The sequence below is a fragment of the Pseudonaja textilis genome, chromosome 1, assembly GCF_049901715.1.
Source record: "Pseudonaja textilis isolate UNSWEBS1 chromosome 1, rPseTex1.2, whole genome shotgun sequence".
NCBI classification, from domain to species: domain Eukaryota; kingdom Metazoa; phylum Chordata; class Lepidosauria; order Squamata; family Elapidae; genus Pseudonaja; species Pseudonaja textilis.
In genome coordinates, this window is record NC_141990.1 from 257915738 (window position 1) to 257942896 (window position 27159).

At 34.9% G+C, this 27159-nt stretch overlaps 1 long non-coding RNA gene across 1 annotated transcript in view; it reads left to right on the forward strand.

Annotated features, from left to right (window-relative positions):
- The window catches only part of LOC148128164 (uncharacterized), a 132576-nt gene extending 110111 nt beyond the window's left edge, over positions 1 to 22465 (forward strand). Inside the window, exon 3 of the long non-coding RNA XR_015741395.1 lies at positions 22183 to 22465. This is a non-coding gene — a long non-coding RNA (uncharacterized LOC148128164). The remainder of the gene's footprint in view (positions 1 to 22182) is intronic.
- The last annotated feature ends 4694 nt before the right edge of the window (positions 22466 to 27159 follow it).

Below are 27159 nucleotides of genomic sequence, written 5' to 3' on the forward strand. Positions count from 1 at the left end.
TAACTTCCAGTTGAATTCTGTTTGGTACATTCTTAAAATACGTACTAAGTTCTTAAAGAAAAAGTATATACTGTATTAAACATTCCATTACATTACAATGAGTATTTTATCTATCATTTTAATCACACTTGTTTCATATTTTCAAAGTTCACTTCTATTTCTAATATAACAATACTATCTTATGTACCCTTGCAGAATCTCCCTTTCAAATAAATTTTCACCCATTATCTCTGTGTCTTCTAAATAGGCTTATACCCTTAATCTTTGTACATTTTCCCTGTTTCTCTATGTCCTGTTTCTGTCCTTTATAATTTCTTTTCCTTTCCCTCTTCCCCCTCTTCTTCTCCCTTCCCTTTCTGACCCCTTCTCTCTCTAATTCTGATTCTCCCTTTTGTAATCCTCTCTTCTGTTTCTTCCTAATATTGTAATTACTTTTTGAACTATTCTTTTGGGGGGTTGTTTTTCTTAAATCTTAAATTTCTTAAGTCTTAAATTTTTCACTCTCTTTCCCCCCTTTCCTTTCTTTTCCCTGCATAAAAATACTTGGTCATATAAGATGACTTCTTCTTTGTCCCACCCTTCTTGTTCTACAGGCATTTCTTGCTGTTTCTCATAGTTCAGGATCTCCATTTCTAAAGATTGAAATACGAACACAAAAGAACTTCTTCTTTCTTGTGCATCTTATTTCTGTTTTTTATTTCTCAATTCTTCCAAGAGTGATACCATTTTAAAAACTTTTAAACAACCACCCAATTAATTTTAGTCCTTTAGATCCAATAGCCAAAAATCCAAAAATCACCAAGTAATCCAAATAATCCAAAGCTGTTTCTTCTTGCTTCTTTTTTCCACTTTTTCTTCCTGGGGTTCTATTATCTTGTTACAAAGTTTCAGTTAAAATGTATCTTTTAGGAATCTTGTTAAGGTTTCACTGTTAATTCCTTTTACTTCCAGGTGGTCTCCTCCATTTTTCCAGTTCCCATCTTTTTGTTTTTTTCCCTTCTTTTAAAAGTTTTTGAGAATCCAGAAATCTTTATTATCCCTTTGACATTTTATTTTCAGCTTAAATATTTGTTAGTGTCAAAGTGCATTTTTGCCAATTTCTTGCTTAAATCTCTTAGTTGTCAATATAGGGAAGAAAAGAAAAAAAAATCCTTTCCCTTCCCTCTCTCATTCGGCACTTCAAAGTCTTCTTTGGGAGCAATGTTATTCTTTATCATTCAAATTCCAGGATACTTTATATTGTTGCTTTTTTAGTTCGACCCGGTCAGCCAAAACTTTCTCTTCTTATCTTTCTCCTGCATATTGTTTTCCAGTCGAGTTCTTCTTTAAGGTGGCCACTGTAACTATCTTCGAGAGAGGGAGTAATGACCAGCTGGGGAGGAGATATGCGACTCTCCCCGACTTTCCTGGCAGTCTCCCCCCCTCTTCACCACCTCTACCTCTACCAGCCGGCTCGTGGCACTCCACCGGCAAGCATAGATCAAAACCATGCACGATCATGGATTTTGGTCTGTCGCTGAAGAAATGAGTGTACTTCTATCCCTTGTTCTTTCATCTTCAAAGAAATTAAGATATGTCTCTGTGCAAAGGCTATTAGAGGTATTTTCATAAACCATGTCTCAGTTTGAGTTCAAGACTTCTTTATCTAATTGCTGCCTTGGTAATGGATCCTCTTTTGTCCCTCAATGCCATTCTTTATGTTAACTACACATACAGAGATACAAACACACACACAATTTCCTTAAAAATAAGTTTATATGGCTGGTTGTGGTAATTTATTTTTTTGCAAAACCCTATATAGCTTAGTCATGGATGGAGAGTTGGAGGAGTGAATGTCACACATCTCATGATGCCATTACATAGCTTCAAAACATAACCCATGTTATGCATTTGTTTCCTTAATATTATAAATTTCTGTAATTCAGTTTCATGTTATATAATGATATTTAATAAAGTTTAGTTTTTTAGAAACAGTGTCTTGATAGTGACTTAAAGATAAGAAACACACACCAACCACTACCTCAATGCCCAATCCCACCACCACCCAGCACAGATAAACTCCGTGGCCAAAGCACTAATTGCCAGAACCAAATGCCTGGCAGACAAGACACACATAAAGACTGAACTATGCACTCTGACTAAAGTACTCACAGCCAACGGCTTCCACAAAAGCAAAATCACTGGCTTGATCCACAAAAACACACTGAGACATAATGAAGACCTAGAAGATGAACAGACTTATGAAACAGCTGTCCTGACCTACATAAGAGGTACTACAGACAAAATCAGTAAGATACTACATAGGCATCACATCAAGACTGCCTTCAAAACAGACAGAAAAATAGCAGCCATCCTAAGAAACCCAAAAGATAAAATTGAACTGGAAAACCAAGGCATATATGAAGTCCCCTGTGCATCATGCCCTGCCACATACATTGGACAGAACAATAGAGGAATAAGTACCCGCTCAGATGAACACAAAAATGCAGTAAAAAAGCTGGAACACGCTTCCTCACTAGTCCAACACATGAAAGCCACAGGTCATAGCATCGACTTCAATGGCACCAAAACCCTAGCCACTATAGAAAACCCCAGCTACAGAATTATCAGAGAAGCCATAGAGAAAAAAGACCTGAAAGCATGAATAGAAGAGATGACTCCACCAGACTGTCAATTATCTGGAAACCTGCACTCTTAAACAAAAAAATCTCCACATCACAAGCCAACCAAATACCTGGGCACAAACAGACTCCCCCTGATACCTCCAGCTCAAACACACCCCAACTAGGCACCCAGATGAAACCTAGCTTCCTAATAAATGATAGCCATCCATTTACTCGGAGCCAAGCTGCAGTAAAAGCCTCCAATACAGGAAACACAATGTTGCCAGCCAATCAAGACAAAAAAAGCTACAAAACAGACAGAAGATATTTGAAGCACCAATCAAGGAGAACAGAGAAAACTCCAAGACCAATAAACACAGACCAAGACTCCCAACCAATCAGGATGAAGAAAAAACCATTCTGGCACAGCATAGGTTAGCACCAAATTTAAAACATAAATGGCTATACAGAAGCCTGATGATGGCAGATGAGATTCTGCCGAAACATTGCTTTAAAAGCACAACTATAATGATATGGGAAAATACCCAAACAAAGCTGAATACCATAGATATAAATACCCACAAAAACTTAAGAATGAATATATATATATATATATATATATATATATATATATATATATATATATATATATATATATATATATATATATATATATATATATATGTTGTGACTCCGAGACTTGAACCTGGTCAGTCAGCAGATGTAGGCTTGAGTGATGAAGAAGATCTGGCATTGAGATTCGAGCCTGCATTATTAAGTGACTTAGAGGGGAGTCAGGAAGAGGGGGAGGAGTTGGCTCTGAGAGATGAGCCTGCTTTACTGGAGGTTTCGGAGTCCTCTCCCTCCCCTGAATCTCCCTCCCTGATTACACCTCAGCTGTTAACAGACAATCAGGAGAATGTGCCAGAGGTTTCGAGTGATGACGAAATAATAACTGACAAAATAATTTGATTATTCCTCAACATAAATTTGGGGCTCCTAGTACCAAAACCCAAAGTAAATGGAAAAATATATTCTACAATACTGTATAAAATCTGGATGGCATCTGTGAATATTGTATATTAGCAAAGGGGTCAGTGTGGAAGTTTTACTTATTCTATAGGTAGTCTGATTTAGTGACCACTGTTAGGACCAGCAACATGGTTATTAAGTGATGCAGTTGCTAAGTAAACTCACAATTGTTTTTCAATCTTCTTTGGGTTTCCTTTGCTTTACAGATCTGTGAAGATTATAAATGTAAGGATTTTCATTACTATGATAACAATGAGCAGGAACAGAAGTTTACCTATATTTGACTGCCTTGCAACCATTCTGGTGTGAATATTACTTCACAATTCTTTCAGTACTGAAGAAGAAGGTGAAGTCTCCCTCCTCAAAAGGCCATTACTACACCAAACTTTTTTGGGGAAACTCCTATCTTCTTTCCAACCTTCCATTCTTAGAGATTCAGGCCCTGAGTTCACTATGGAGACTGCCTTGATCATGTTTGTGGATGACTCTTGGATGGAGCCTGGATGGAAGTGTTGCATTCACCCATGTGTTCCTTGATCTCTCAGTAGCTTTCCATATGGTCAGCCACTTTGGGGTTAGTTTCAAGGTTTTCTTTGTTTAGGGCTGGTTCCATTCAGTGTTAGGTATGAGAAGTTGTTCTCAAGGCCTGTTGTTTGTAAGATACCATAAGGCTTGATATTCTTTCTTGTTCAACATTTATGTGAAACTTCTAGGTAAGATCATCTACCAGTTTGGGGTCTGGTATCAACAGCACGTGATGATGCCCAATTACACTTTTCCACCTCAAGATGACTAAACAAGATTGCCAAAACTTTGTCTCCATACTCAGAAGCTGAGTGGGTCTGGGTGGGATAAAACTGACTCTGTCTGAACTATTTGAAGACTATGTGGCTGTAGTTCTTTGGACTGCTTATTCCAAGTATTTTCTTTTTTTCTTTTTTTACTCTGGAATAAAGTTGCCTATTGCCCTCAAGAATTGTACAATCTTGGGGACCTTTTGGACTTACAGGACTTACAGGAAATGATGGCAGCTGTGGTCAAGACAGACTTTGTTCAGTTCTATTCTGGTGTGTCAGTTATGCCTTTTTCTGGATCAAGATTCCATTTAACGTACCAATGGAACAGATGCTGCCTAGGAAATGATCAAACAAGACAAAGGGCAGCCCTTGGTGGCTTAACAATTCAAAGAAATGTAGGAAAGACATTCCTCATTTGTTTAAGCATTCCATTGGATCAATGTTGCCCTTATACCTATAATAGCTGTGTAACCCTATTTCCTGTATTATGTATCAATGCTTAGAGCTTGACCAAGTCCTCTTCCTTTTCTTCTCCATTAAAGTTAATAACAAGTGCTAAATAAAACAAAAACAAACAAAGCTGAATACACATCAGTCAACAAGTTAAAAACTGATAGTTAAAAATTAGAAATTACAGAAAAAAGTTAAAAGTTAAGAAAGTGAAAAGAAATGCATGTTAAAAAATATTGGAGCCAGAAATGAAAGATTTGTCACCGTCTCACACCATATGAAGAAAAACAAACAAAAATTAATATGTAAAAAGTTAGTTTTGTTATTTTCTATGCTGCTATCAAAATTAATTTGCCTTAGCAAAATTTAGAAGAAAAATGAAAAAAAGATTTCTATTGTCTGTAAGCTCTCCAAGATTTTAAAGTGCTAATAGATGGACAAACCAATTATAATTATTTTCATATCAACATTAATCTGATCAGCAGTTCATTTGCACAGAATTATGTGCAATTTAGGTTATTCATATCCATTTTTTTTTTGCATTTATTTTATGTTTTCCCCTCTCTTCTTGGTTAATGCTTGCTGAAAGTAAATTAAGGACAAAAAGGTTTCAAATGATGCTAAATGAAGACAAATGACACTTCCTTTGCCAGTTCTGGTTCAAACTAACAGGGCTATGTAAAATATTAAATGTTCTGTAACTATATTAAGGATTTCTCCCCCTCTGGTATTTGTGCAAACAGCTTCCTAACATGTTGAAATGACTGAACGGTTGTTGATTTCAGTATGTCACTTACAAAAATATCAAAGCAATTATCTCTGAGAAATTCTCAATGTATGCTTGTCCTCCTTTAAAAATAACAGGCTGTTGGTTGAGGTGGGAGGCAAAGTGGATTTTATGGAAACATGCAAAAAAGTTTGAATGTGATCATAGCTCCAGAAATACTTTGCAAATACCTAACACCTTTCACATTTTCAAAGTAATTCTCACATACACTATGTCCTAAAAGCTGCCTTTTATATTTAACATCAGACTGCTGATTTATCTAGCACAGTCAACATCCCAAAGCTTGGGATGTAAATATAAGTCACACTTCAGTATGTTTCAATTTTAGTGAAATAAAATTGATTTCTTTAAGATACTCTGGAATACCCCATTTATCTAATTTGCTTGTTTTCTTCATAAACAAGTTTTGCATGCATCAAATGTCAAACAAGATGTTATATATCGAATCAACCCTCTTTTTCTGATTATACAAATATTTCTAACACTATTACAACTTATTAATACACACAAAGAAAAGAGATATGTCTACTTTATACATTCCTGTTGTCAAAGTTCTGACCAATGAACCCAATCAAAATAAGTGTGTCTGAAATGATCCAATCTCTTAATGCAAAACTTTGTTGAGTACATTGTTTCGGCACCAATCAGGGCAAAATCAGATCTGACCATTTCCCACACAAACCCACAGAGTCAAAGTACAGGTTTTCCCTCCCTCCAATTAGATCAGATCACATTGTCCAATTGAGTGATCTGGTATTGTTGTGAGAAAGTCTTTCTGGCTCTACTAAAACATTCTTGGTTCTTGCTCCTGGCACTTGGTGTCTGAATCCTAAGTTCTATCTCCCTCTGCCTCCCCCTATAGTTCCTTGATAAGCTGAGAAGCAATAATAGTTGCAATAGCAAAAAGCCACTTTTGAAGTTTGACATCTGTTTTATGAGTTTCTTGGCACGAAATTTACTGGCTCATCCTTAACCCTAAAGAAAACTGAATTTCAAGGGATATTGCCAAATATCAATCCATGTTAGACTCTTCTAGCCTCATAGAGCAAGGAAGACCAGCTTAACCTTATCTGTCTTTGCTTCCCCAAAGTACATCTTTGGATAGCGTGTTAACACATTTAATTTTAGTAAGATATTATATTCCACAAGTTGTGCTTCGTTAGTGTTTGAACACATGTAATTATTAGAATAAACATATCTTGTAAGTCAAATGCATTGGCAGGAATGAAGATTCTCCCTTTTTCCTGAAATTAAATGCTTTCTGCTATAAACTTTTTAGATAACAATCATTTTATGAAATTAGTCATAATTTCTTTTATTTTTGTGCAAGCAAGCTTTGATTGCAAGCCTTTCCATGATTTAACTATTCAATTATCTGTTCCCATGTATTTATAAGTTTTTAAAATCAAAACCCTGCATCCTGCTGTAAGCCAACCCTATTGTTTCATTACATTTTATCCATCACAGCCAAACACAAATATAATTGGTGCAATCTGTTCCTCACAAATATATTTCAGATCCAACTGACAATGTACTCTTAACTTGCTTCTAAATATTTCTCTTGCTAGTAAATCTAACAATAAATAAATTAATCAATTTACTCTTTTTGAATGAAGAGGTTTACAAAGACTTTAAACAAAAAGAATGAAACAAAAACAAAAACAAATAGATCATAGGACAATTCATTCAGAGTTCTCACTCAAGCCACATAAGTCTGGCTCAGTTTATCAACTGGAATTCAGGTATTTCTTAAATTCCATACAAGTGATTTGGAAGACTTCTCTGACAGTTTAAAATGTCAAACATAAATAAAGCACATGGGATATTTGTAACACTTCTTATATGTGTAACCCCAAGGTTAAAAAGCAGTGGTGAGATTCATTTTTTTACTACTGGTTCTGTGGGTGTGGCAGGGGAAGGATACTGTAAAATCTCCAGTCAGAGGTGGTATTTGCCGGTTCTCCGAACTACTCAAAATTTCTGCTACCGGTTCTCCAGAACTGGTCAGAACCTGATGAATACCATCTCTGTTAAAAAGGCTTGTACCACAATTAATCTATGAGACTGTAATATTTTTATTGCTAGAGATGGAGACAGCCACCTTTCTGAAATTTAAACATATGTTAATCTTTTGATTATTTCCTTATGTCTATTTGTATGTGCAGAAGGAAAGTGTGTGCACACCTATCAGTGTATCTTTCATCCTGAAACAAACAGTAGAAAAGAATGTATATAAAGACCTACATTTCAAAGTTGCCTTATCGATGGTTGTGAGGAGGGGAGGGCATGTAGAAAATGTTATTGAATTCATGTTTTCAGCTAACGGTTGTCCTAAATAAGCAGCTTTGACAGCAATGTTGTTACAGTGCAGTTCATTCTAATTTCTAAGAGTGATGATGTACCAATTAAAATTAATCCATCTTCTAAAAGAATCTTTGTTTGGGATTTCTTTTATCCTGAGGAAGGCACTGCATGAATCAGTAATTACTAAGCACTGTTCAGCTTAGTCAGCATTGCTCACTTAACTTTTATCTGCTGTGGAGATTAATAGCCATCCTTGGGATCCCAGCTGCTTTCTATTTATCAAAGGGATGCCACGGCTCTCATGGAAGACCAAGAAAAGACTTTGTGAGTGGGTGAGGAAACAGTCTTTAAGATCTTGCATGGAAAAATAAATAAATAAAAATAGTGATTGGCTAATTTTAGTTAGCCTGTCCTGAACAATTTGCAAATGCATCTTATGAGAGACCGTCTAATAGCATAAACTTCAATTTATTTTGTAGCTACATTTGGATCTGTTGGCTAATCAGATATGAGGATGATCCAAGGCTAAGTTTTAATTCTATCCACTCTCGTTTGTAATTCTTCCTCTAGAAAAATCCTCTAGATTTTTCCTCTTTGAAATCCAAGCAAAAGTCTATGATAATTTTTGCCTGCATTTCCTCTGAATGGCTGACAACTGCTGCCTGTCAAAAGAATCATCAGAAAACTCAAATGCTGGAAAGCATTTGGAGGTCTGTCAGGTTTTATACTCATAATTTATATTCAAGCAAAGAGATTCCATTTGATCTGGAGCTCTACCATCCCTGCCACCCCACAATGCATTTGCATGGAAATTAGTCTCACCCTGGAAATGCACTAAGAAATTATCACATGGTGGAAAAAAGATGCCCTGTTCTTTTCCACTTAATTTAAGATTCAACAAATTATTAGTCAGTGATTTATGCTATCAGAAGCATATTACCTCATTTTGAACATGTTACTGATCTCATCATGAGAGCTTAGAGTAAATTGCCTTGAAATCATTTTATTTCTGTTCTTTTCTTTTCCTTCATTTTTCTTCCTCCTGTGCAGGTACTCCATTTCTTGATGACATAAAAGGAGTTTAAGCATACAGTAGTTTAATTCATGCTTTGTTGTCTTCAAATGTTTATGAAGATATTGACTAAAATGCTTTCATGGTATCTAATATGGCATTGAATACAGCACTAACAAAGTTAAATTCTATCCTAATTTAAATACTCTGGAATAACTGACCTTTGCTTTATTTATATCATAATTACTAAATAAATTCCTCTACTAAAATACAAGTGTAATTAAGAAAAGTTGAGAGTACAAACTTATGCATGCTTGTTTAGAAGTAATCTTATTGGGTTTAAATCTAGAACTAGACGATATTTTTATCTGATAATCACATAATGTATCGTAATCATATAATATAAGAATTAAGTAGATGTGTACAATTTCAAATCTTTGTCTTTAAAAAAACTTTAAAATATATAATCAATTAAATGGGAAATTTAGTTACATAATAGTTGTTAACTGATTAATCAATAGTTGTATAATTGTTGTTAAATACACTTTTAATGTATTAAACAAAATGGTTCTAATTACACACACACACACACACACACGCAAATTATATATATATATATATATATATATATATATATATATATATATATATATATATATATGTAAGAATAGCTTTGATGTAAAACTGATAAAATCTTTGTCTCACAGTTAATTGACAAATACTCCAAATCAAATGCTTCTAGATCTGTTGGTAAAAACAGATTAATATTTCAAATTATAATAAATTGCATATCCAAAAGCTGCTATTTCACAAAACATAACTACATGTAGTAATTTATGCATTGGTTCTTTGTGCTACCGATGGTCAGGGGTAAATTGTTCTTACTCACCTAATTAGATTTTTATGGGTTGCTATGAATTCAAGTTAAGGATATATTGAAAGTACCAAGAAAATATATACTGTGAAGTAATGATTAATAATACCCATCTTAAATCATAAATTTATTCCACTTGAATAAAATTGAATTTCCTTCAACACAGGGAAAAAGACACTGTATATACTTTTGTAGAGGTTGTAGAATAGTTATAATAGATAGATGATAGATAGATAGATAGATAGATAGATAGATAGATAGATAGATAGATAGATAGATAGATAGACACACCATCCATCCATATGCACGCACAAGCATATGGGCACGCGCGCACACACACACACACTTTCTCAAAATTAAAATAAATTAAATACAGTAAGTATAGGGATTAATCCTAGGTAATTGATATAGGATTGTTCTTGTAAAGTGTTCGTAACTGGGGATTTAATGTGAAATACTAGGTAGATACAATTCCATGCATTCTATTCTCCCCACCCATGTTCAAAGGTGAAGTAACTTTAAAAAACTGCTACAGAACTTCCCAGTTCTCACTGATCTGACACATGAGTCCATCAGAATTTCTTAATTGTCTAGCATTACACGACATATGTGTAGAAGAGATGCTTGTTGCTTGCTTGTTTTTGAAGAAAAGGGAATTTAGCAGCAGAGTCTTAAGGGAACATTGTCTATCAGTATTGTTTACTTTGAAAATATTTTTAATATTTAAATAATCACAGACATAAGAAAAAATTATGAGCATTAAAATATGAAAGAAATATGGGTTTCTTCTAGGATTTAAATATGAAAGAAATATGGGTTTCTTCTAGGATTTAAATGATTTTGTAGACCTTATAAACATATCATTATTAAAGAAGAGAAGGGGAAGGAATCATATTTCAGAAGTTCAGGTTTTTCGTGGTTTGTATACTGGTAGTTCTCATATCAGAAAACATGTAGGCACCATCTAGACACAGACTGAGATAATTGTCATGGTTAGAATATTACATAATATTTCTCTGTATGTTTATCCTAATCTAGCCACTGCTAATAGCTCAGTAGGTTGATGAGTGTTGTTTATTCTCTTCTCCCTTCACTGAATTGGGACATAATTCTTAGGCAATACAATTAGTAAAGTAACCTAAAAGACTCAACTGAGGTGTAATTCATAATAACTATTTTCCAATGTGCAGATGTATATGCACACCTTACATATTGTGTTTCCCTTTCTGGAAACTCATCTGCTATTATCTAAGTCTAAAAAGAGAACATGAAACAAAAAATATGCATTTATGATTAAAATGGTATTCAAATCCATAACTCCCTTCAGAACCTAATAATTCCAATGTAAATGAAAACTGAATTCCTTTCCTGAGTGCCCTAGGTGAATGGAACAACAAAAATATATCTGTTTTCTGTTTATGGGCATAATCAGATCAAAAATGGCAAAACAGCTTATATTTTAATGACTCAAAATTGTGGCAGGAAGCTTAGTAATAGCAAAGACTCTAACATTGTTAACTAACCTTGTTATATAGATTCTCGCTATACACCATACACTGGGAATGCAGTATAATTTTATTAGTCCTTCCGTGTACAGATAGTTTTCTCCAGTTATGCTGATTACCGTACTTCCAGCACATAAGTTTTATTTTTGTTTTTTCTCACCATTTCCCTTTCTTAGTAATAAAAAGTCAATTTGTTGCTGGAAATGAAATAATCATGTACATTTTCTTCTTTTTTTATCATTATCCATCTTGTATTACAAAACATCCTTGGGCAATTTAGCTACTTAAGCTGTATGGAAAATACAACAATGAACTTTTCTGGATGGGGCATCTGCATATTTCACTTCCATTACCTTTCAGCAGATAAGGGTGACATACTCATATTAGCAAATAAATTGTAGTCAAATGATTACTGCAGGAAATTGAGTAAAGCAGCTGTGTTCTATTTAGAATTGGGCAAACTAACTGTAATGGACAATTTCTTTGATTAACTATTTTTCTTCCCCCAATGTGTTTTTAAATGTAAGTTTAATGATAATTCTTTGTAAAACACTTATATATTAATATTCAACCCATTAAGTTTGGCCTAGTTTCAGCTTACATTTCTAAAGATCATAAAGGAAGAAAATAACAGCTTGAAAAATAAAACCAATGATGTCATGTGTTCAGCAGGACTTGTTGCTCTATTTCATGAAACATCCCATGAAACAGAATGAGTCTCAAATCTTTATACAGATGTCTTCTTCTTGGGAGATTGGGAATCCTGTACAATATTAAAACTTTGATTTCCATAAACCAAGTAGCAATTGTACTGAAAACATGTAATAATCAAATGTTCTGGCAAGAGATTCCTGGTTCATTAAGACCATATATTAACTTAAAAGACAAATGATAGCTCAATTTGGGAAACTCATATAGATGGTTATAGGAACAGGAAATAGAGAAAAGCAATTTAGTCTGGGCTGAACCTCAAAGTGAATGTAAAATTTAAGTATATTAAAATATTTAACTAACTTTCCTTCTTTCTCTCTTTCCTTTATTGCTAGGGCCATCAAAAGTAATGTCTGGAGATACAATGAAAAAGACCAATCACTGTGAAAAGTGGGTTTTTAAAAAAATAAATAAATCCTTGGGCTTTGTGGTAGATTTCTGAACACGAACTGTGTGCACCAGTCAGTGCTGTCTCCCAAAGAGGCAGCTTTTGATCATGCAATGCTTGGAGTTAAAAAAAGGAGAAATGCAGTAGAAGATTTAGATGCACAAAGATAGATTTAGATGGACTAAATTAGAATGGGATAGCTCTCTGATATAGCATTGTCATGTAATGGAAAGTGAGCTTCCCCACAAAATTTAGGAGCATAGAGATTCAGCATAGCATAGTATTTTTTAGTATTTATTTGATTTGTCAATCGCTTACAAGATACAGGTATAAGAATAAACGTAGTTTTGAATACATGAGATAGATACTTATAAGAAAAATAAAAAGAAACAATACGACAGGGATGGTAGGCACGATTGGTGCGCTTATGCATGCCCCCTACAGGCCTCTTAGGAAGGGGGTGAGGTCAATAGTAGACAGTCTAATGTTAAAGTTTTTGGGGTTTGGGGAAGAAACCACAGAGTCAAGTAGAGTATTCCAAACATTGACCACTCTGTTGCTGAAGTTGTATTTTCTGCAGTCAAGTTTGGTTTGGTTAACCTTGAGTTTGTATTTAATGTGTGTTCTTGTATTGTTATTATTGAAGCTGAAGTATTCATTTGCAGGTAGGATATTGCAATGTATGATTTTATATACTATATTTTGATTGCACTGGAGGAGGCATAGTTTAAGGTTTTCTAGGTCTAGAGTTTCAAGTCTGGTGGCATAAGGTATTCTGCAATGAATAGAGGAGCAGAGAACTCTTCTTGTGAAATATTTCTGGACTTTTTCAATTGTGTTAATATCAGATATATAATGTAGGTTCCAGACTGATGAGCTGTATTCAAGTATAGGTCTAGCAAAAGTTTTGTATGCTCTAGTTAGTAGTATGATATTACCAGAGAAGAAGCTATGTAGGATTAGATTAACAACTCTTAATGCCTTTTTGGCTATGTAGGGGGTTCTAGCACTTAGGTCATTAGAGATGAGTACTCCAGGATTCTTGACAAAATTTGGATCCCCAACAAGGTCTTGATTATTTAGCTTGTATTTTATTTTCTGATTTTTTTGCCAATATGTAAGACAGAGCATTTATTTGTTGAGATTTGAAGTTGCCATTTGGTTGTGGGCTAATATGAAGGGGCACTATTGTATAAAAGGTCTAGCACTTCTAGAGCAGTGCTCTCAGTTTTGGCAATTTAAAATGTGTGGACTCCAATTCCTGCTATACCCTAACCACCATGCTACCGGGGGACTTGTGGGAATTGAAGTCCATACATCTTAAAGTTGCCAAGACCAAGATATATTGTCCTAGAGAAAAGTATGACATCAGAAGCAGTTGCTAAACCCAAATATCCCACCAATATGCTTGGCATACTATATTTTTTGAATTTCCATTTCATTTTTGGAAGTAATACTTCCAAACTTCTAGAATTTTCCTCCAACCTTTACTTCATTTTTTATGTCTTTTGTTCCACTTGTAGCCGTAGTGATCATCAAATCCTATTTAGAAACAAATTCAAGTTCATAAAGCACAAAAGGTAAAAATGTTCATAGTTTTAAACCAAGAAACTGGGAATCTTTGCCTATAATCTGGTGTTTGTGTTATGCTGCTCACTGAGCAAATGTAGAAAGATTCCACATCACCTAGCAGGAAGAATATTCTTGCCTCTTTTCCAGCACACAGATATATATGGCATTCAGCTTTGTTCGGGTATTTTGCCACGTCATTGTAGTTGTGCTTTAAAGTTGTAGCAACGTTTTTTGGCAAAAAAAGCCAAAAAACAGACAGAAGATATTAGAAACACCAATCAAGCAGAACACAGCAAACTCCAAGACCAATAAACACAGACCAAGACTCCCAACCAATCAGGGTGAAGAAAAAAACATTCTGGCACAGCAATAGGCTGCCCCAAATTTAAATCTGAAACCACTATAAAAGCCTGACTCACAGATGAACACTATACAGAAGCCTGATGATGGCAGATGAGATTCTGCCGAAATGTTGCTACAACTTTAAAAGCACAACTACAATAACGTGGGAAAATGCCCGAACAAAGCATACCCAAACAAAGCTGAATGCCATACATGTAAGTACCCATGAAAACTTAAGAAAACACACACACACACATATACACACATACATACATATATATATATATATATATATATATATATATATATATATATATATATGGATCTTTGGTTGTTCGGGTTTTCTCCGCATAGATTCGAAGTATCTAGGCAACGTTACGATTAAGTCTCATTCATCATCTTCAGGCTTGTACTGAAGACACAAGCCTGAAGATGATGAATGAGACTTCATCGAAACGTTGCCTAGATACTTCGACTCCTATGCGTGAGAAAACCCGAACAACCAAAGATCCACATACAAATACCCGCGAGAACCTCAGAAAACACACACACACACACAAACACACACACACACACATATACATACATATAGATATAGATATAGATATAGATATAGATATAGATATAGATATAGATATAGATATAGATATAGATATAGATATGGCATTCAGGTTTGTTCGGGTATTTTCCCACGTCATTGTAGTTGTGCTTTTAAAGTTGTAGCGACGTTTCAGCAGAATCTCATCTACAGAAGCCTGATGATGGCAGATGAGATTTTGCTGAAACGTCGCTACAACTTTAAAAGCACAACTACAATGACGTGGGAAAATACCCAAACAAAGCTGAATGCCATACATGTAAGTACCCGCAAAAACTTAAGAAAATATATATGTATGTATGTATGTATGTATGTATGTGTGGGTATATATACACATGGTATTCAGGTTTGTTCGGGTATTTTCCCATGTTATTATAGTTGTGTTTTTAAAGTTGTCACAAAGTTTCGGCAGAATTTCACTTGCCATCATCAGGCTTCTGTATAGTGTTCGTCTGTGAGTCAGACTTTCACAGCCGTTTCAGTTTAAAATTTGAGGGTAGCCTACTACTATGCCAGAATGGTTTTTTCTTCATCCTGACTGGTTGGGAATCTTGGTCTGTGTTTATTGGTCTTGGAGTTTGCTGTGTTTTGCTTGATTGGTGTTTCTAATATCTTCTGTCTGTTTTGTAGCTTTTTTTGTCTTGATTGGCTGGCAACATTGTGTTACTTTATTGGAGGCTTTTAGTGTGGCTTGGCTCCAAGTAAATGGACGGCTATCATTTGTTAGGAAGCTAGGTTTCATCTGGGTGCCTGGTTGGGGTGTGTTTGAGCTGGAGGTATCGGGGGAACTGTTTGTGCCCAGGTGTTTGCCTGGCTTGTGGTGTGGAGATTTTTTTTGTCTGTGAGTGCAGGTTTCCAAATAATTGACAGTCTGGTGGAATCATCTGCTTTCAGGTCTTTTCTCAATCTCTATGGCTTCTCTGATAATTCTGTAGCTGAGGTTTTCTATAGTGGCTAGGCTTTTGATGCCATTGAAGTTGATGCTATGACCTGTGGCTTTCAGGTGTTGGACTAGTGAGGAAGTGTGTTCCAGCTTTTTTACTGCATTTTTGTGTTCATCCAGGCAGGTACTTATTCTTCTATTGGTCTGTCCAATGTATGTGGCCGGGCATGATGTACAGGGGACTTCATATATGCCTTGGTTTTCCAGGTCGATTTTATCTTTTGGGTTTCTTAGGATGGCTGCTATTTTTCTGTCTGTTTTGAAGGCAGTCTTGATGTGATGCCTGTGTAGTATCTTACTGATTTTGTCTGTAGTACCTCTTATGTAGGGCAAGACAGCTGTTCCATAGGTCTGTTCATCTTCTAGGTCTCCATTATGTCTCAGTGTGTTTTTGTGGATCAAGCCAGTGATTTTGCTTTTGTGGAAGCTGTTAGCTGTCAGTACTTTAGTCAGGGTGCAGGGTTCAGTCTTTATGTGTGTCTTGTCTGCCAGGCATTTGGTTCTGGCAATTAGTGTTTTGGCCACGAAGTTTATTTGTGTTGGATCGTGGTGGGATTGGGTGTTGAGGTAGAGGTTGGTGTGTGTTTTCTTCTGGTATATGGTGTGTCCTAGTGTACCATCTGTTGACTCACACATGGACACAATACAGAAGCCTGATGATGGCAGATGAGAGTCTGCCAAAACGTTGCTACAACTTTCAAAGCACAACTATAATGATGTGGGAAAATACCCGAACAAAGCTGAATACCATACATGTAAGTACCCATGAAAATTTAAAACACACACACACACACACACACACAAACACACACACACACACACACACACACAGATTTAGATATAGACATAGATATAGACATAGACATAGATATAGATAAAGATACACATATCCTCCCAAGTTCATCAGGTCCCAATTATTGTCTGGTCAATATCCAGGAAAAATCCTAAGGTTATGCACTCTTACTGAATACTGGCAAAAGGTTAAGTAAAATAAGCATAGTCCCTTCTTAGATACATGTATCTATTAGACATACTTTCTGCAAAGTTATATATTTTAAAGTGGTATTTAAGCTAGAGTCCATGATTATAAAGATAATAATGTATAATAAATAAGTATATTTTCCATCTGAGTTTGCAATGAAGTGCATGCTAGCACCCTTGTATACAGGAAAGTTATTTTGCCTTTTCTGAAGTAAACAGAGTGATTGGGTCATATGATAGGTAAATCCCCTGTCAGAATGATACTATCGATTTCAAAAGAAGGTAAACTTGTTTATGATATAAATCACATTTAGACAGGTAACTGTGAGTTGAAAGCAATTGAGATAGTTAAAAATAACAATAGCAAAGCACTTAGACTTATATACCACTACGCAGTGCTTTTACAGCCCACTCTAAGAAGTTTACAGAGTCAGCATATTGACCCCAACAATCTGGGTCCTCATTTTACCATCCTTGGAAGAATGGAAGGCTAAGTCAACCTTGAATTGATGAGACTGGAACTGACAAACACATGAATCTTATAGGCTTAAACTCACAACTAATATTTCAGGCACATCTATGTCCACATGGGCACAATATAAGTGGGGGAGGGGTGAGGGATGGATACAAAGAAACAACTCAGTTCAGTCTATAATATAAATAAAGGAAAAGGGATCTTGATCTATATCTAGTTCCACATTTGATCCAGAGTCACTTGGAATTGAGTGACCACATATATTGAAGAAATATATAAAATAAACTTAACTGGGTTTTTTTTTAATTCTTTTTCCAGCCGTTTTAATGATAGGTTCCACTTAAACAAAGAAATGCTTATGCAGCTCCATAACCCTATTCAGATGTTGTAAAACTGGTTAACAATAAATAAATGGAGTACCCATTCTTGGGTTGTTGTGTGATGATGTGGATACTTCAACATACCTAAATGTGTTTTACCTATTAGGGAACAGACCTTTATGAAGATTTTCATGTGTGATGACTTCTATGACAGCAGAATCCTATATATGCTCTTGTTGTATGTATGTCTGAAGAAAATAAACATTCCATTTGCAACATTTGAACAAACCAAGCACTCTATGCTTCTTGTGTCAATTTAAACATATTATTCCACTTCAATACAGAAGCCATCTTCTTCTGGAGTAAAAGAAATAACTTATTTGAAATAAACTACTTTCGCCTAAAACAATATTCTTCATACAGAGTATGGATACCTAACAAATTTCTGGGAACTGAAAGCTTTATTTTATTAAGCACTAGCTTTAGTGGCTGAGTTGTACATTAGCAGCCAGGATGAAATTAAATCTAATTTGAACTTAAATTTAATTAGTTGTACACAGTAAATATGATTATTTTCCATGCATGTTAATAATTGTCCCCTCTGTAACATTAACAATTAAAATTCAATGCTAACTTTTGAGGCGCTTTAGAAACCAAAGCCAATACTGTGAAGACAGGGGAAGAGGGATTTTAGCATGTTTAAATCTACTCCAGTTTAAGATGACAATTAACACAAGTCTATCTGGCTGGATGTCATCAGTCTGATTTTGATTTTCCGCGAAGCCTAAATCTATGACTATATTTTCCTGAACTCCAGCTTTATTTATTTATTTTTTGCTATGAAATAGTTGCTGTCACAGAATTTCAAACTGAGATTGCCCAAGGATCTGCTGATACAGTTCTACAGAGGAATTTTTAGGTCTGACATTTGTACCTCTATAAGTGTCTGATTTGGCACAGCAACCAAACAGGTCAAGTATAGACTTCAACAGATAATTAGAATTGTAGAAAAAACAAATGCAACTAGCCTGCCTTCCATTGAGGATCTTTTTACAGCACAAGCCAAAAAGAGGGCTGAGAAATATCTACAGACCCTCACAGCCTGAATATAAACTGTTTCAACTTCTCCACACTATTGGCTATTGCATGCCAAAACAACTAGTTACATAGTTTTTTCTCCCATGCCACTACATTGATAAAACCTAATACCCACAGCATTGTCTTATGCTTAAAGATATCTACCCTTTAGTAGGGTTGTATTGCTATTATCTGTCTCACCTTTCTCCTCTCCCCATCTTCCCCATCTTTCCCTACTACCTTCTCCTTTTAATATTTTATGATTTATCACTTGTTATTTGTATCTTATGATTTATGATTGTATCTTATCATTTATCACTTTCTTGTTTGTATGAGAGCTTATGCACCACAGACAAATTCCTTGTGCATCCAGTCACACTTGGCCAATAAAGAATATTCCAATAATGTTTTGTACAACTGCATGGGGAGGACACTAGTAGAATATCAACAGGATTTTTTTTTTTTTTTTTTAGCTCCCATCCCGTTTTATTTGCTTATTTAAAAGATTTATATGACCACCCATTTTTAAGCAACTCTTAAGCAATAAAATCCCAGCAAGTTCAATTGCCTTCCTTCCTTATTATCTATGCAGCTCAGCACATATCCTTTCATTATTATTAGTCTGACCAGAAGAAGGAATGATAGGTTCTCAGCCACACAAAAGATCAAAGGGGCAAGGAACCATTGCATAGTCTCTAGAGTCACAGCCCACTTATTGCTGAACAACTTGACCTTTGAGATCAAGATGGTCTCCATCATTCTGTAGTTTAAAAAAGCAGTGAAGCAGTCCCATTTTAATAAATATTTTGGAATAGATGTGTCAGTCATTAACAACAATAAATGAGCATATGAAACTTACTAGATTTTTCTGTCTTGTGACTTTTCATACTTTTAGAAGTGTGAGCCACTTAGAGCTCTGCGTAGAGGAAGCATACATATTGATGAAACAAATAAATAAACCCTAGGTTTTAGGCTGCCAGGGATTATCACAAAAGTACATTTTATCTCCAACATATATACATTTCTAGATATCACTTTCTCAAATAGGATCTGCAGAGAGAAATAAAACTTTACTCTCTTTTCAATGATTTTAATTCTAAATACTGTACTACCGTAATGTTAGCAGCAACATCAATTGTACCCTAGGGTTTTAACTTTAAAAATTCCATAACAATGCTTAGAAATGTTAGAAGTAGCATTCTTGATGAATAGCAAAGCTGTTAAGTTATACAATATTTGTTATTTATTTATCCATTCAGTTATGCATATAAGTAGGGAGTCCATTTTTACTTTTGGATGGAGGCATATTTTCATGGCCAATCTGTGTATCATGTTCTATCTTCCTTTAACAATAATATTGTAGTTGTTTGCTTTCATTTTGTTGACACTTGCTTCCTAATCTTCTTAAGATGCTCTCTTTTCATCTGTTAGTAAAGCAATCGGTGCTTTGTTGCTTGTTTTCAGTAGTCTTATGTGTACTATACAGTTATCCTTTAATTGTTATTGCAGTCAAAATAGAGTTCCTAAACCTGATACTTTTGACCAAATATCACAGGGCTGAACATTTCTCTTATTTCCCAGTTCCCTAACAATTCAGCTTCTCAATCTGGCCCTACTATTACAGAGACATTGGTAAACTATACATATAGAGAAAGTATTTTATGTCTGAGGCAGACCACATTTTGTTATAGAAGCAGCATAATTATAAATGCAAGTTTCCTAGCGTAAACAAAAGAACATTATCACTTTCTTGACTTGATGTGAATACCATTTGTTTACCCCTAAGTAGAACGTTAAATTAGGTGAATTTTAGTATATTGAAAGCAAAGTCTATGTTTTTAGTGGTTTTGGTTTCCTTACCAGACAATATGCATGTAATGAATGATAAATGGAGTAGACACATTGCTTTTTTGAACCAACGTTTGCAACATATCAGCACTATATATGTTAAAGTACACAACAGAAAAGTATTGAGCGTTCTGCTGGAAGAAGATGAATGCATTCACTACTGTTAGAAATACTGAGCCTATCAGGTAGCAACTGTATTTTTATAGTTATTACCATGATGAGAACATACAGACCCCAGATAATTTGTAATGATATGGTTGGTTGCACAGTCAGTCAGACGTTTGGACTGGATTTGGCATTTTTATTCACTTATGAAGTCCTTCTCAAGGACCTGTGATAGGCAAATATTGTTATTTGAGGTTGTTAACAGTACCATTTTGGGATAGAAAGCTGCCTTTTGCAATTGATTGGCAGTGATTTTGTAATCACAATCATCTAATTGTCCTTGTCATCATCATTAGTAGACACAGCTCATCCCTATTCATAATTCTATGAATTCTGTGGCATGTATAAATGATTGATTCATGTTATTATTTATAAAGCAACAATTGTTCTTTTTCTTTGCTCTTTAAACATAAAATGTACTCTAGAAATGACAAATTTATTTTCAATTTTCAATGTTATTCAAGGTTTACTAAAATGTCTAGCAACATATTGTTTAAATTAGTTATTTAAACTAATGATTGGATAAAATGTACTATATGTTAAATTTCCCAAATTATTTTATTAGTGGCACACACTGTAAAATAATTACAAAGTTGCTAATTACAGCAGTGACATATGTTAAAGCAAATAAAATGGCATGAGAAATAACACATGAACAAATCTATAATCATTGGCAATTAATGGTACAAACAATTAATTAGGAATCAGAATGAAAATGTGAATAACTGGTTCCCATATAAATTAACTTGGATTTTTTAAAGGTTTGGAACTTACTACAACATTTTAATAACAACAAAACCTCAAAAATTATAGAAAAAATATTCAAGTTGAATCAGAGTTATGACTCTGGAAACATCAGCTGACAGTTTTCAATCACACATTTTAAAAAGATAAGGATGAACAAATTTGCTGTTTTATAGACACAATCCACATAATTATATACAAGGCTTCTGCGGGGATATGGCAGTGGCCTCATAACTACAGTAGATGTCCAGTTCAGCTATCCCGGCAATTGCCTCTGTGATTCAATGTTTTTAACTGTTTTTCATAATTTTGTATACCTCCTATACCTTGATGTTGGGCAGCCAATAGCTTTAAATAAATAAATAATACAAAATTGAAATATGCTCATGCAAATAGCCTTTAAAGTTTTCATTTTATCATGTGTGTTCAGAAGTTATTTAGGAGCAAAGGATAACATTGACAGAATTGTCCCCTCTGACAGAAGTCATGCAGTGACATGGATGAGGTAGAGACAGGTCTGCTTTTATAGTTTATAGCATGTCTTTGGTGATTAAGTTGCCTACATACCTGGCTTTGAATAGCGCTTTGTGAGAACATATAATTATCCTTGGTTGTAAAACTCTCAGTGAAATCCTTCTTTTATATTTTTTTCAGGCAAGAAAGTGATATTTTGGATGAGAAGTCCAGGTTATCACTGAGAAAGGAAGCAAAATAAAAGGCAAGATGAATTCCTATTCTTCAGCAATGCTCTTTAGATCTCTCCTGACTGAATGACCTCCTATAGATGTTTATCATAACAGCCAATTACTGAAGAAGATATGGTGGATAGAAGCAGTGAACAAAGACATCTTCCAGCTGCTGCTTCTCAAGCTATGCCTAAGAAGCCCATGGTGCTTCCTTCTAAAGCTGTCATGTCCAATATTAAACTGTTTCTTTTCCTCCCATCTCTTTTGTTTCTGGTGTTTTCCTTCTATGGGGAGCCTGGTTTTTCCTTTGAATAACTATGTTGTTAGCTTAATGTTTGCTTCATCCATAACTTTTGCTTTTTTATTTTGTACCTATACACAAAACATAGGCATGCCAGCAAGCATCAAAAGAGCTCTAACAAAGATATTGCTGCCCTTTTTTTGCAACAACAAAGAGAACTAAAAAAGGACAAAGACAAAAAGTCAGTTTGTAGGCATAATGGTAAAACAAGATGCTTTGATTTAAAAGAGCATGTAAATAAATAAAAAAGTGAAAAGTTTTTAATAACCAAAGCTATTACTAAGAGCAAAACAAATGGAACCATTTTCATTGGGAAGGAATAACAAGTGTTGCAGCCATATCAAGGACTGAAAATTCCTTTTGAATTAAACCAAGTTTGTACAAGATTTGTGCTCAATAGAAAAATTGAATATTTTATTGTCAATTGCAATTAATGGTACATTCTATAAATTACTTGTAATTTTGGGTTGGACTCCATCCACAGGCAAAGGAAAATAACTGGCAAGGCTAAAAAGTCTGCTGGTAAAGAAAGATTAAAAAACAAACCAAGGTGGGGTAGAGTGCTTCCAGAAAAGCAAGCCTTTCTTTTGTTTATTCTAAAATCTTGCATTTTAATTCAGGAATCCCACTGTCACTTATTCAGATTAAATGTAATTTTAAGCATGGGGAGTTCAAAAAGATATATTGATGCAAATGCTGATGCTATCACCAGCCTCCCATGTTCACTAGGAATAATTAAAGAGGAAACTAAGCAAATCATACTAAGAGGAGCAGGGTGAGTTTGTAGTCACACTGAGATCCATTTTATAATTTGTCCTTAATGATGAACAGGCAGTTAAAAATATTCTCAGCAAATAAATACATATCCCTGACCTCATCCACTTGACATTGTCTCTCCAGGATTTAAAACACTAGCTGAAAAAAAAAAGGGATCAAGTTTTTGATGGGACCTTTGTGTGCAAATTTATGTGCAAGACCAAGAGCCATTATCCTGCCTATACAAATGTCCTGTGATTGACCTGCATTTTTCAATTAACACCTGGAAGAGAGGCTGTTTAGACAAGCTAGATTTTCCTATTTAATCTTACAAGTTGAGAGATAACAAAGTTCAACTCTAACCTCAATCAGTTAATTATTTGCCTCTTTTTCTTGTACAGAACCTACTAGGCACTTAATCCTCATTAATATGTAACCTTCTGCTGACACATAACCTAAGAAATGCTTGGGTTGGGTTGGGGAAGAAAAGTTGAATGGCTATAAAAACTTGTCCAATGAAAGCAACCCCTTTATAAATTGCATTTCTGAGAACATTCTTGATATTTGGGCTCAGATAGCAGATTAAGGAAGGTCCCCTCTGGTAATATGAACATATTCAGAGACAATTTCTTAGTAATTCATCTCTAAAAAGTTTGTAGCTATTCTGACATTTCTGGTGGTGTTTTCATTCTTTAGTATTTGTCCTACAAATCGTAAATGAAGCATCAATGGACAAATTAGCAGCAACTAATCACACTAGGATGGTGTACTGAAGCTAAACAATGTAATTATTATAAGACTGTGTATGGAAAAGACCTTGAGTATTGGGTAAAGAGACACTGCCAAGATAAGAGACACTGTCAGATAAGAGACAGCATAGCCAGCAGCTGGATAATCAATGGGGCAAGAGGCTCAAAAGAGACCATCCATAGTTTCTTGAGTTGTAAAGGAGATGGCCTAGGTTAAGGTGACCAAAGTAATTTTTTAAAAAGTTTCTGTTAAATTGTATAATTATAAAGGCAGATGTCAGAGAAAGTGTCAGATAGTCTTTAGAGGAAATTGCTCTCGTCTCCTTTAGAAAACACCTGGAAAACACCTTAGCTTCTTTAAATAAACTTTGCTGAAATAGTTTATATCCATTAACAAGAGGAAATGATGAGAATATTTTAGTAACTTCTTTGCTTCATAGATAATATGTGTTTCCTTTGTAATAAACCTGTATTTTCTTATTATGTAACTCTTAAAAGTATAAATGCTGATTGAACCATCATACATATTCTTTCCCAGCCTTAGTCTTAAAACCCAACTCTGCTTGGATCCAAAATATATGTGTTACTCAGAGAGATTCACAGCCTGCCTCTTTGCCATACCAGGCTTGATTTAGAGAGTGTGCAAGACGACTTCCGGGTTGCCAGGCTTCGGTGACAGCAGGGATTCGCATCTCTCCGTGATCCCTGCTGTGCTAGCCATCTTGGTGCCTCCGATCCCGACGGATCTGGAGGATAAGGCTGCCCTGTAGAGGCAGCCGAAGATAGGGAGGATCTGGGAAGGGGTTTGGGGGTGTCGCAGACCCCCTCGTCACCCAGCTTAACCTCCTTTTCTCAAGGCGGTGGAGCGGTGGTCAGCAATGGCTACAAAGAAGCCGGCAGCTGGAAAAGATTGTGCAGGAGGAAGAAGGAGAAAGAAGATTCAGAAGTGAAAGTGTTGGCTGAGCCGGGAAAATAACAACCTTTAAAACCCTGGAACGGAATCGCTTATTGCCTGAAAGATACATTGTATCCCTAAGAAGAGAAAAGCAGCGGAGAAAGCTGTCAAGGGAAAACTTTTTTTTTATTATTCACTCTGCCACCTCATTGAAATATCAGACGTATTTGGGCACCGAATGTATTTTAACTTGAAAGTTACGAGAGAAAAGATTTTGGACTTTGGACTTAACAACTTCAGAAATTGGAAAACCTGTATTGGAGGTATGGATTTCTGAGTATTTAAAGGGAAATTTAAGTGTAAGTGGGGGGAGAGGAAAAAAAATTCTTTGGAGCAGAGCTTGAAAAAGGAGGAGATTGCCTAGAACTTCAAAGAAAGATACATTTTAATGGGAACTTTTTGATTAATCAGTAACCCCAGAAAGAGAAATAGAAGAAGGGGGGAAAAAAGTATTGAAAGAAATAGTTTATTTGGATTTTTTTAGTGACTTTGGAATTTTTTTGGAATTATTCTTGATTAAAATACTTGGGTGGTTGTTTTTGAAGAAGTTTTTCTCTTCATGATGGCATTGCTTTTGGATGAACTAAAAACTCAATATCAAAAACATAAGAAAGAAGAGCAAGATGGAAAAGATACTCTGGGCACTCTTTTTCAATTTTTAGAAATGGTGGTATGTACTTATGAAAAATTGACTACGCAGCAGGATGACTGGAATAAAGAAGAAGAAGAAGCCATCTTGGATGAACAATGGGTTCTCCTTGGGGAGGAGGAGGAAGAGGAAAAGAAAAAGGGGATTTTAAGGTCTGAGAAAACAATCCAAAAAGAGAAAAATGAGATGAAAGGTGGATATAAGGTTAGAAAACAACAGAAAGGGGTAAGCAGAAGAAGAAAAGGAGGAGGAGAGACAATGGGGTAAAAAAGGCAAGGAGAAAAATAAACAAGAGAGAAAGGAGGGGATGAAAAATCTTAATGGTGGGAAGCAAGACTTAAAGAAACAAAATCTATTTAGAGACAATGGGTAAATTTAATTGAAAAAGGGATCCTGGAAGGTACACAAAAGTGTGTTTTTCTATGTGTATTTAGAGTAAAATGTGTATTAGTATACATGATTAGCTTTTTAATGGTATCTATGGTGGGTTATATGCTTTTATTTTGTAATCGTAGTGTACTTGCTTTTTTTATAAAGTTTATTGTGTAATTTTAGAACGTACTAACCAGAATCCCAATATAATGTAAGTGTTATATTAAGCATTATTAAGTTAGGGAAAAGAGTCAAAGGCGTTACTCCAATTAGTGTACAGGAGAAGTATATTTAAAGAGAAAAGATGAATGGATAACTGGAAGAACAGACAAAGAATGATAAGTATTATGAATTGTATTGAGATAAGATAAACAAAATAAAACTAAGAAAGATAAAAGAGGGGAGCTATATAGAAAACTGAAAATGGTAATAAGATATGGAATGATATATAAAGTAAATATGATTTTTGAATTTGTGTCTGTGCAAAGAGTTTTAACCCGGGATTAAGCAGCTTTCAGAAATGATGTTTTTTATGTTTTATGTCATGTATGTTTGTGTACTGTTTTTTGAAAGGCAAAAATTTTCATTAGTAAGAAATATAATCTGGACAATAGAATGAAAAGGAGAAATTGGGACAAGATATGAAGTTGAGCAGATAACGCAAATATACATATTATATTTGGTATGTCCTACTGGTTTTTCCAGAAAGATCTTTTATGTTATTATGCCTTGATTGTCTGTATGTTTTGTAAAGTTAATAAAATTTGTTTTTGTTTTTTAAAAAAGAGAGTGTGCAAGACATTTGGAGGAAAATTGTACATTCAGACTTGCAAGATTGATGTTGATCTTGTGGGGTAAATCAGATAAGAATCATAGCCAAATGAGTTAATTCTACTTATGCCATACTAACAGAATATTGCAATCTGAAAGTACAACTCTCCACAACTACCTACCACCCTTCTTTACAGTCCAAGGAACTTGGGAGTGTCTCTACTGAGCTTTTTGCCCTGGCATTTCAACTGTTTGCTGTTTTAACATAACAAGATATTAATCTGCCAAAAGTAATCGAATATGAGCAATGTCCACAATAATGTAAAATTATTTTAATCTGTGAACAGCTCAATACATTACACCAAGTAACTCAAGTATAACTTGTGGTATTA